This window comes from Spodoptera frugiperda, chromosome 31 (genome assembly GCF_023101765.2).
Source record: "Spodoptera frugiperda isolate SF20-4 chromosome 31, AGI-APGP_CSIRO_Sfru_2.0, whole genome shotgun sequence".
Classification (NCBI taxonomy): Eukaryota; Metazoa; Arthropoda; class Insecta; order Lepidoptera; family Noctuidae; genus Spodoptera; species Spodoptera frugiperda.
The window spans coordinates 4790858-4803199 of NC_064242.1; the positions used below are offsets into that span (position 1 = coordinate 4790858).

Genomic DNA, 12342 nt, shown 5'->3' on the forward strand with positions numbered 1-12342 from the left:
TTGATTGGTTATAGAACGTTTTTATGTGCCTAGTTACTATTTAATTTTTATTTTCAGACTTAGGAACCGGTAACAAAACCTTTTGATTCCATCACTTCCAAGTTGGTGAATAAATGAAAATAAAAATGTTTAAGTATAGATAGTACCTATTTTAACGTGTAAGCATCAAAATTTAAGTGATAATTGCAAATAAAAAGTAGGTCGTAGGCCAAAAAGAATTGCCCCGGGTGAGGATCGAACTCACGACCTTAAGATTATGAGACTTACGCGCTGCCTACTGCGCTACCGAGGCCGATGACTAACGCAATATAATAAATGCTCGGTATCTACAAAACAGGAAGTATATAATTTTTTATATTGATAGATGGATTAAAAAAGATTCTGGATTAGACAAACTGAACCTTCTTTGTTTAAGTCGGTTAAAAAGTAGTTTAGAACGAAAATTTCGGTTCTACTTCCCATATTTACATCAAATTTTATACGAGTAGTAACCAGGTACAGCCTGGTTTAAAGTTTGTCGTGTAGTACTGGTGACGGTAGAATATAATACCTATAATAATTTGTCCCCAACCCTACTCTTCCTGCCAGTGGCGTAGCGTGTTTTGGCGGGGCCCCGTATAATTGTTTGTTTGGGGCCCCCTTTTTTCTTTTTTTTTTTTGGTTGGAGTGGAAATCATGTACCTTGTTACTTTTTCCGTCCTGTCTCTCAAGCCTCAAATCTTACCTTAACAGGGAGCTTATGTTTGGGGCCCCTGAGGACCGGGGGCCCCGTATAATTGATACGGCAGATACGGCGCTAGCTACGCCCCTGCTTCCTGCGGGTATTTTAAGAGGTGGCCAGATATCTACCGACTGAACCGAAAATAGGCAGTAGCGTTTTCTTAACCTGAACTGCGAATATCCAGTGTGGAGACCATGAAACGGTCACATAGTTTCATAGTTTAGCTATTACATCTTCGTAGCATAACATCGTCTAAGTTGCAATAAGTTTAACTTCGACACATATTTTGACACATTATCCTACATGTGAAAAATAGTTTGTAATAAAAAAGTATAATACCAATATAATGTATAATTATGTTAACTAAAAATACAAGCTACATCGAAGCTCCATGTACATTGTACAATCAGAGCGGCGTGCCTAAGGGACGGGCACTGTAATGAAAATATTAAAAGTTGCCTGTTCTCCGTCTGTCCACCGTCCACGGCCACTCCACGTCCGACTGTCCCTTGGCTATTTAGGTACGGGTAGAGGACAGGGTACTGTTGAGTTGTTAGTTGCAGTATCTAATGAAAATATTTTTGAGTTTCAGAAAGGAACTTTTAATATTAACGCTAACCTTTAATACTTTATCTATACTAAGTTGTCTAGATTCTGGGCATTATGTCTACTTACCTTTTTTTTGTGGGGGTGGGCAAATCATTCAATGATTTCTCCTGCCTTGGGTGAGGCATGAGGGAGTGTCAGACTCTTACTGGCTAAAAACTACCCCGTTCCTACTCTTGCTTTTTGAGCCGGAGCCCCGGTAAACCCGCTAGGTAGTCCGCAGCTCCTGAATATCTACTTGCCTCATCTATAGTTTTTGATAAAAATGTGTGAATTTTAACATGACGTGATTTCTATTACTCTTTTGTCCGTTACACGTCTTGGTTATGAGTGGCTCTAATAAACAATATAAAAATACAAACATAATAAAAATATTATTACAGAAAAAGGTTACTTACCCCTACATAAATCCTTTCTGTTCTTGTTCTTATCTTATGAATATTTAATTACCAATTGCAATTCAATTCACAATAATTCCTTGGAAATTCCTTCCATTAGAGATAATTTTCCATCAAAAAATTATATCAAAGACGTTTCTACAATTTTCTGTTCCATCTACGTCTAGATTATATTTTGAGTTGTGCCATAGTTCTGATCGGATTATCCTCAGTTGCTCTAACTCTGATGGTATTTTCAGCCATGATGTTGATAGGTTCGTAAGTAAGTACCTAAGTATTTGAAATATAAGAATGAAATTATTTAGGAATACGTATGTCCCATACAAATCTTGATAAGTAGGTAAGTATTTATTACTGTTAATTCAAATGTCTATATTTTGATTTGTCAGTCATACTATTGATGCCTTTGTTATCAGACCAGTAACTAACGCAAGTGAAAATTTTGGGAAGCATGCAAGGGGATTAATCTGAGATAAGCGCAGAGGCTCATTGCACATTGTACGAATTGTATAGCTCGTGGAAGCTCTAACTATAAGCTCTTCCATTGACAATAATTTATTGTATATTCATCTCACGCCAGAAAAAACGTTAAACATTTTCCACCCCATCTAACCTGACAGTACAAATCCTTCTCTAAAAAGTTTAACGTCCAAACTTTTCCTAATCGACACCTAAAATGTCATTATTTCACACAAATCCTCCCTAGAGTGATGAATTTTACCTCGTTTTTGAAGTTTGTAACCCTTTACTGGTTGAATATTTAAAAAGTCGTTGGCAACATTTTAATTGGGCAATCCTGGCTGGATTAAATTATCAAGACACCTAGTTAAGGCGCCTACAAACTTAATGAATTCAACATGAAATTAACCGCGCGCGGGTCTTTGCTTTCGCGGCTTGGTATTGTACGGATTATGACAACACCCTTGGAGGGATTTTACCTGTATTTTTGTATGAATCAAGAGTGTTTTAAGAATGAAAGAAAGAAATCATTTATATTTATCACACACAATGTCTTTCAAACTGTGTTTTAATTAACCGTGTCAATTGTCCATATGGTCACTACATCATTGTAGTGATTGTAGTTATTTCTCGTAAAACTTTGTTTATAGGTAACTGTACTTAGGTATATATGTAAATTCATACTTATAAGTAATGACGTAGACATTGTAGTAGTAGTAATTAAAATAAAAGGTGTGTATTTCGTAAAAGCCTAATACAAAAAATTACATAACAGAATTCGTAAAAGAAAGATCCCTTTCCTGGTGGCATATTTAAAATGTGTACGAGCACCGTGACAGGAGCGCGAGCGTACAAAGAGCTTTTTTAATTCACAGCCAACCAATTCCTAAGCGAACGTAAAATGTTTACTCTACCAAAAGAGAGGGGGACATTTAAACTTTATTTTTTGGACTCTTTTGTGACTTAATTTTTTACGGGGATCCTCAAGAGACCCGTGTTGGATTTGAAACGCGACGGAGTTACGAAACTTCTTAGAATTCGTTAAAAAACGACGTTTTTACAATGGGTTACGTAAATTTTCGGGTGGATGAATAATTTTACGGTTCCCTTACGGCGTCTCACTTTGTTTGTTTTGTGAAAGATCAGAGATTAATCGCGTGTAGGTTAAATATGTACAGGTTGTGCTTGAGGGCGTGTGAGTTCCCGTGGTGTGTGACTTGACTTGGTTACTTAGTTAGGAAGTTGGTTGCGAACTATAGTGGCTATGTTAAATCCGATATGAAATTAGAGGTTGTAATAATATTATATTTGGGTGTAAAATACATTGCGAGTGAGTTTCGACCAAAGTATTTTTGAGGTTTAACTGAATGATAGTTTTGCTTTTAAACAGTAGTTTTGGAATAGTTTGTTTTTTTATGAACATAATTGCATATAACTCTAAATTACTTATGTGAATTAGTATCGTCATATAAATGTGTATAATGGGCCAGACGTCTTCTAAGTTCATCATCATCATCATCAGCTGGAAGACGTCCACTGCTGAACAAAGGCCTCCCCCTTAGTCCTCCACGTGGAACGACAAGGCCAAACTACAACAACTCCATTTGCATCCACTGGCTCCCTGCAGCTCTGACGATGTCGTCGGTCCACCTGGTCGGAGGTCTGCCCACGTTATTTAAGTTATTTTTATTAAAATAATCTTCGACTTAGTTATATTTAGAAAAAACTCACTCACTCACTAAAATGATCCTACTTTTCTTGCGAATCTCTTTAAACCTAGAACAAAAAAAAAACATTTAAATTAACATCTTTCAAACACCAAAAAACAAAAACAAATAAAGAAATTAAAACAAACATTATTTCGTACATTAAAAATAATTCCTTAAGGAACGTACGTAGTATAAACTTCGTAGCCCCTACTACGCGACAATAATTCGTGTACAACATTAAAATTTATCACTAGCGCAAGAGTTTACGCGAAAGCCGGGTGATAAAATAAAATGACAGTTGTTTAGTATGGTCCCGGGAATATTGTTGGTACATACTAAGGTGGAAATTGAAAGGTATGGGGCGCAAGAGAGTTGTTTTATTTATGTCACAAAATGGCTTTTGGATTGGTATGCAAGTGGTAGGGGTAAGTGTATGGTGGTTTGATAGTACTTTTTCTTGTCTGATATTCTATTGATAAGAGGAAGTGTAAAAATAGTAGCACTAAAAATTCTTTCGTTCGTTTAATTTGCGAACTTACGCATCATAGAACTTCTTTCACTGGGTACTTTCCCAAATTCCGAATCCTGTTATATCCTGTTATATCCAATTGTTAGATTTCATCGCTTCTGTTTCTTGCCAAAAGGATTTTTCTAACTTTTTTTTTTCAAAAAACGTTCCCCACATTAGAATTTTTTCCTGTGTCGTGGATGCGTTTACAAACATACAAATTCAGACACCCAGACCCAAAACAACAATTTGTGGATCACACAACGTGTTGCTCCGTTCGGGAATCGAACCCGCTACCCGTTGCGCGGCATCCAGTTGCCCAGTCATGCAGTCACTAACTAAAGCCGTCTAATTTTCAATTAACCACCAAAAAGGTAAATAGTTATTTTAGAATCTAATCTGGCACACAATTACCTAAACTAGAGAGTAACACACAATCTCAATTTTACGTTCCATTATTAAATTAACCCAGTCACGTAGGTAATCCAGCCAGTAACAATTTTGGTTCCAAATTCAAAATTCAATTTTCCCCACCTGTTCTAAATTTAACAGGCCAATTCCGAATTTACAACTAATTTCGTCGCTTCGTTCGATAACGTTAACTTGTACGTTCACGTTTGTGGAACCGGTATGGGGAACATAGGAGTTTGATTGCACATAGAATCACTTCGAGTCGCGATAAACCCGATTGTTACGGGCTATTTCTAGAATAATCCTGCGGTTTTGTGTTCCAATTTGGTATTAAATTCGAAGGTGGAAATTGTGAGTTTCCTTAGTAACTGAATATTCGTCGATGTATCTTTTGTTAATGTAGGTAACAAGAAAAACTATACCGATGATGATAATGAGACAGTTACTGAGCAACATCGCAGATATTATATCTAGGTCATTTATTGAAAAATATTTTCAGTTTAGATGCACATTAACACATTACGTTAATGTTTGCGATATTTAGAAATATTTAAGTAAATTATTATAATTGTATCACTTTTAGGACACTCACACTAACAATTAAGAAACAACGAAAGCAATTTATACACACACACACACTCACAACAAACACCATTACAGAAATTGTACCAAGTACCATGTTCATTTTATGTGGCAGAGTACATAAACGATACATAAGTTAAGATTTTACTGTCAAACAAAACATAAAGGGGTTTTGGCTTTACGGTGGCAGGATTAGGTTGTAAGCAGTAAACATGGCCGGCAGGCTTTTATATCCCGTTGCAAATAATAGCACATAAAACTTGTGTGAAAAACACTAGTTACGGATACGGACTGTGGAGATGAACGGGTGGGGGAGTGGTTGCAGAAAAAGTTTTTAGGGAGACAACATAAATAATCCTATATTTAAAAAAATCTGTTTATGAGAAAACCACACAACATAAAATACTCGAACCTTTACGTGGGACCCACACTAAGTATTTCTCCTATGATAACACTTTTAAACATCAATAATTTCACATGCTCATCTCATTTTTTTAGGGGGGAAAATCATCCAATTACTTCTCTCACCTTGGGTGAGGGAGTGTCAGACTCTTACTTACTTAAAAACCACCCTGTTTCTTCTTCTGCTTTGAGCCAGAGCCCCGGTAACCTGTTACGTTGTCCGCAGCTCTAGATTGCTCATCACACCTAGATACGAAACAGCAGTTCGAATATCGAACGCCGCCACTGCAATTGAAGTTGCAGAGCTGCGTGCGCGCAAACGTGAATGTGCCGTTAAACCAGGATAAAGTGTATACCAACGAATTATTAAGTGATCTTAATAGGTATCACAGACTTTTTTATATGTAGCCATTTTTCTATTCTTGTATTACGTGTGTATTTTTTAAGGATAGTAAAATATTGCTACAATAAAAATACTGTAAGTAACGTACGACTTATTTTGCCAACCCTACGATAATTCCTAATTCGGACTAAGCAATAGGGGTGAAGCAGCTCTTATATAGGATGTCAGGGCAAGATTTAGTGGCCACTGCGTATTGGGATGCGTGGTATAAAACTAATTCACTTTGTTTTTACGGCACAAATAATAATAATATGGTTTATAGTCATATCTGTTTATGTTGGACTGTTAAGATTTCATTATCAGTAGACTGTTCCAAGATTTCACGAAAAATTAATTCAGTCGAAATATTTATCTAATGTTAGTCAATGTACATAGATGACTAATTTTAATATTAATGTCCGTGTAATAGATTATTTTAAAATATTAGACATGTATTTTTTATTTTCTTACGGAAACAAATACTGTCGAAGATATATCGATTTTAAATATTGCCGGACGTTACTTTTAGGTACATTTTATACGTAGAAATGACGTATTTGCTTCCACTCCTAAACTTTGATTCGTTTTATCTAAGTTTTGTTAACTCATTCGACAAAATAAAAAATACACGTATAATATTTTTTCATTATCTAACTGACGGACTAAATAGATTTTTAATTTTCAAACCCCGTCATCATCTCTATTAAAACACATAATCAAAGTATGTAAAAAGTAAGTAAACACAACATATAAAAACCTTATTCAAATTACAACCTTACCTTAATTAACATAGAATTAAAAGTACTAAAATCCGGTTAAATAAATAAATTCGTCAACAACGACCGTAAACCCCATTATTCTTCTAGAACAAGAGACTTTATGTCTTCATGAAACATTTACGAATTAATCGTGCCGCCATTTTGTTTCCTCGTAATGGGGAAAGGAGGACATAACGTTCATCGTAAAAACTGTGAAAATTACGAACATTATACCAAGTCCTTGTGTATTATTGATTTAAGTACTTTAGAGGGCTTAGTACGAGTTCATTTTATGTTCAGCGCTCTGATTGGCTCGTTCATTTGCACCGGCCAATCAGAGCGCCGAACGCACTCTCGTTTCGTTTTCGTTCAACGTAAAGCAAACTCGTACTAAGAGTACTGGTACAGATTTTATGAGGAATATAATGTTATGGCTGCTTCTCATTGGAGGGTAAGGCTAACTTACTAACTTGTTAATCAAATTGCCGTAAGCGCTATTCCAGTTGAGATTGGGAAATTGGTATGTTGATCTCTTCACCAAGTATATAAACCTACATGGTTTATGATCACATATGTATTGCATTGTAAATCATAGAAGATATTATTACCAGTCAAACCATGATTGGCATGGATTTTAAGGGGGAAATTCATCCAATGAGTCCCGCCTTGGGCGAAGCGAAAGCTAGTGTCTGACACTTACTGACTAAAAACCATACCGTTCCTACTCCTGCTTTTCGAGCCGGAGCTCCAGTAAACCCACTAGGTAGTCCGCAGCTTTGTTAATTAGACTTAAGCTTAGCTTTTTTCACGTATATTTTTAACCACAAACATCATTTACAACATTTCGTAAAATACTCACACATAAAGTTGAAAACCTACATCCAATTCGAGGTTCAGATACGATACGATCCTTCAAAGTTCCCAACGCGGATGTCATCTGAAATATAATATATTGCGTCGGACCGGTCCATCCTTGGGGACCCACTGTTAATTACTAGTACAAGTCTCCTACCCCCGGCACCTTCCAATGTTTTGTCTTTGTATTTAAATGTGTCCCGTATTTATTTAGTTTTAGGTTTTTGTGCATGGGGCAAAGGGTTATAGAAATTTTAAAGTATATTAAATACCATAACTTTTATTGAATTCAAAAAAGGAGGAGGTTTTAAGTTTGGGTCATTTTTTTTATGCTTTTATGAGTTTTAGCGTTATGCAATTAGTTTTCTTGGCCTATTTTGAATATTAAATGATGTTATAAATGTAATAGAACGTCATAAAACGTTATCAAAAAAAATATTGTGACGTGGTTGTGCTCACGATGTGTTGCAAAATTGTTATCAAACAAATATTTAAAAATAATCCTCAGCGGTCAAAACTATATTATTTTAAGTACTGTAAAGTAAAAATACCCTTAGAAAAATAATTAGTTAAAAATTGATATTACTTCTTCAAACTATCCCTCGAGAAAATACAAACGTGATATTTGTTGAACAAAAACTAAACACTTCGATGAATAAATTAAAAAGAAAAACAATTTTCACAATTACTTCACAACAACTTTAGTAACTGGCTGAAAATAATTAAGTTACTCTCAAATGTGCCCCAATCAGATTTTTTTATTTCTTTTTATAACGGCGACTTTCAAGATGTTGTTCCACGCTTGAACTTGGAACTGCCGCTGGGGATATTTGACGTCATTCCGTTTCGAAAATTAAATTTAAATCCCCTAACGTTTTTTCCCGCCCTCCGAATTATTGCTGGCCGTAAGGACTTTTGCTGTGTATTGTTTAATTTTTTAGGGGTCAACATGACCTTTATTATGATAAAGTGGGCTCATCTACCGGGTAGCGACCTTCCGTTAATATTTATAATTCATTCTTTTCCGAGTATTTTTTTTTTTTTTCGTTATGTATTATGATTAACTTTTTGACCCAACTTTTTTTTTACGTTGTCTACATGGTGTAATATTTTAAAGTTTACCTACTGAAGTAATTTTATACTGACAAATGTAGAAGTATGCGGAAATCATAACCTTAGATATTACGATTGTTGACTTTGAGTCTCTTAAAATTATTTTTGTTTTTCTAAGATAAAAGCCGAAGTCGCTGCTTACGGAGCCATAACTGAAAAAGGTAAGGAGCAAAGGCCACAAGGGGGCAGCTTCGAGGCACTTGTCAAAGCTCGTAATATTTTATTAGATAACCAAATAAACCTCCAGTTTCGAGTTTGCAATTTTTGTCCCCAAAATTGTCTTGAATATTTGCATTATGTTGAGGAAAATTTGGATTTCTGCACAAGAAAGTTTTCTAAAAATTGAGCAAGATGTTTTGTATGTGTTTTGGTAGCTTTATTAATATTGTTTGCCAAAATAAAAATAAAATACATAAAACTTACGTTTTGAATAGTTATTTTCGACGCTTGTGTATTGTTTCGAAATCATAATAATTTCTAGGTAAATCTGAGCCATAAAGCTAGGAGGATGGGGTTGCATTTACCCAATTAATATAAAACATTATTTCACATACACCAATTAATATTCATAATATAATTTAACGTACCGAGGTTAATTTCACCTAAATATGTAAATTATCATGAGCCGACCGCCGTTAATTTCGAGATGTCAGTTTGTAAATAATTTTGTCCCTTTTCCTCTTGTTTTTATAAATTGGAGCGTGAAAGAGATAGATGACGTGTGTATTATGAATAAGGTGGCAGGGAAAATTTTAACGGCGCCTATGAGGGTTGTGAATGCTGAAATAACTTTCAAATATTGTCGCTAGGTGGACGGAAAGTTTGGCTCCTAAGGGAGGATGTTTGCCGGGTCGCACGTCTCTCTGTTTATAAATGAAACGCATATCATTTTAAAACAACGCCCAGAGTATGTTACCCCTTACCGAGTCCGTTACCCCAGCCTACACATGTTTCGCTCAATGAATTTACCCTACTGTATTTTCCGTCACATTGGCGAGGCACAATATTTTACTCTGTGACCAGTCATGGTGTTTGAGTCAGTATAGTCTGTACGTTGATTCTGTACATGTAATGTCATTTTGGGACAGCAAAGTTAGGGATATTATAATAATGCTCGAATGTGTCCGGAGTTTTGGACAACTTTGGTCCTGTGTGTTCCCTTAATTAGAGACGGGAGCACATTAGTGGAAAGTCCGATGACCTCGCTCTCAGCTAAGGGGAAAGTTTAGTACTAAATGTAAAATAACAGTGTTGTAAGAAATTCTTAATAGTGCAGTCTATGTTTTAGAATAAAGTATGTGTCGAGGGAGCTCTTTAGGCGAAACAAACTGTTACTTACTAAACAGAGGTTGTATAGCTGCAGGGTAGGATGAATTAGTCTGGGAGGAAAGTTATGGAGAAAACAAAAATGTGCGAATAAGAACAGTTTAGACCATATCATTAATGTGAACTAAAACTAAAGCAAATCAGTCTTCTAAAACTTTGTCACAATAAGTATTTTTTTTACGCAATACTCGTTTGTCCTAAAGTTATTTTCTTTCCTTAACGAAAGTAAAAAATCTCTACCTCCGTCTCAGCAATGAACGCAATCCATCAAAAAGTAAAACAATAAAATACTTCTCGGAACCGATAAACAAGAGAAAAAGCAGTTAATCCGACAAATTGCAATTCACGAGCGAGTGAGGCGTAATTAAAAATTCAATTCCGTTAAAAAAAAAAACGCGGAAAAAAATCAGGCGCGGAATCCGCGTCATCAATCTCAGGAATTATTTCATTTGCGTATTAAAATTCTCGTTTTGTCCGACCATGAAATATTTCTCGTCGCGTTAATTACTACGTTGGGTTTACTACACCCTGTGGGTTAGATTGTTAGATCCCGATGCTGTGGGGTAGACGATATGGTGTTTTAACGTGCCGAGAAAAAAAAGATATAATTATTTTGTTTCTAGGTAGCGTATTTTCTAACAAGTGGCTTTTGATTGATCACTTACGAGTATATGTTACATAATAAAAGATGATAGGTTTTTAGATAATACTCGTATTGATATTAGTGAAAATATACTACATAAATATCATCATCGTTATAATATATCGAGCAGGCAGCATGATTAGGTAATTAAAACATTATAGCAAACTATGTCTTCGTTTGATGTTAGGAGACTATGACACTCTAAGTCAGGGTTTCCCAAACTATGGGCAGCGTGGTAGTGGGTACCGACCTCCCGAACGGCGTCAGCGTAGTCTGTTACGCCGACGACACGCTGGTGCTAGCGCACGGGAGGTCGCACCAGGCGGCGGCCAACTTAATGGCGAGAGCGGTTGCGACAGTTGTTGATAGGATCCGGCAATTGGGACTCGAGGTGGCGCTCCACAAGTCCGAGGCCATGTGTTTTCATGGCCGCGGGAACGCGCCACCTCCGGATGGGTCCCAAATAACGGCAGGAGGGGTTACCATCGGCGTCGAGACGACGATGAAGTACCTAGGACTCGTCCTCGACAGTCGATGGAACTTCGTGGAGCATTTCCGACGTTTGGCTCCTAAGTTGGAACGGACGGGGGCTGCACTTAAGCGGCTCCTGCCCAACCTCGGGGGCCAAATGCCTCCTGCCGGAGGTTGTACGCGGGGATCGTGCGGTCCATGGCCCTCTACGGAGCCCCTGTGTGGGCGCCGACCCTGATGCGGCGACCAGCTCGGGCGCTGCTCACGTCGCAGAGGGTCATGGCCATCCGGGTGATCCGCGGATATCGCACGATCTCCGGAGAGGCGGCTAACCTCCTTGCCGGACTCCCGCCGTGGGATTTGGAGGCGAAGGTGCTCGCGCGCGTCTTTAGTTTGCGCGCCGACGCGCGTCGCCGGGGCGAAACTCCACTGCCGCGCCAGATTAGTGCGTGGCGGGATGAGCTCCGGCGCGATCTCATGGCGGAATGGCAACAGCGACTGTCGCAACCGAGGGCTGGGCTCGCTGTCATTGCAGCGGTAAGTCCCCTCTTTGAGGAGTGGCTAGAGAGGCGCCACGGCGTCCTCACCTACCGCCTGACGCAGGTGCTTACCGGACATGGAAGCTTCGGTAGGTTCCTGTTTCTGATTGGGCGGGAGGAAACGCCCGGGTGTCATCACTGCGAAGACCGCCCGGAGGACACGGTGGAACATACGCTTGCGGTCTGCCCTGCGTGGGCTGAGCACCGCCGTGTCCTCAGGGATGTGGTCGGCGACGGCGCCCTCTCGCGTCCGGCACTGATACAAGCCATGGTGCGTAGCGAGGGGGACTGGGATGCCGTCTCCTCCTTCTGCGAAGCAGTCATGCTAGCTAAGGAGGAGGCAGGGCGCGTGAGAGAACGAACCTCTTCACGCCCCAGCCGTCGCGAGAGACACTCCGGGCGTCGGGGATCGCGCGACGATCTCCGGCCACCGTAAGTGCGGGTCTGCGGACGGCGAGC

At 38.4% G+C, this 12342-nt stretch overlaps 1 non-coding gene across 1 annotated transcript; it reads right to left on the reverse strand.

Annotated features, from left to right (window-relative positions):
- Positions 1–219: 219 nt before the first annotated feature.
- On the reverse strand, positions 220–292 carry Trnam-cau (transfer RNA methionine (anticodon CAU)). Its single transcript has one exon. It is a non-coding gene; the product is annotated as a tRNA-Met (tRNA).
- Between the last annotated feature and the right edge of the window lie 12050 nt (positions 293–12342).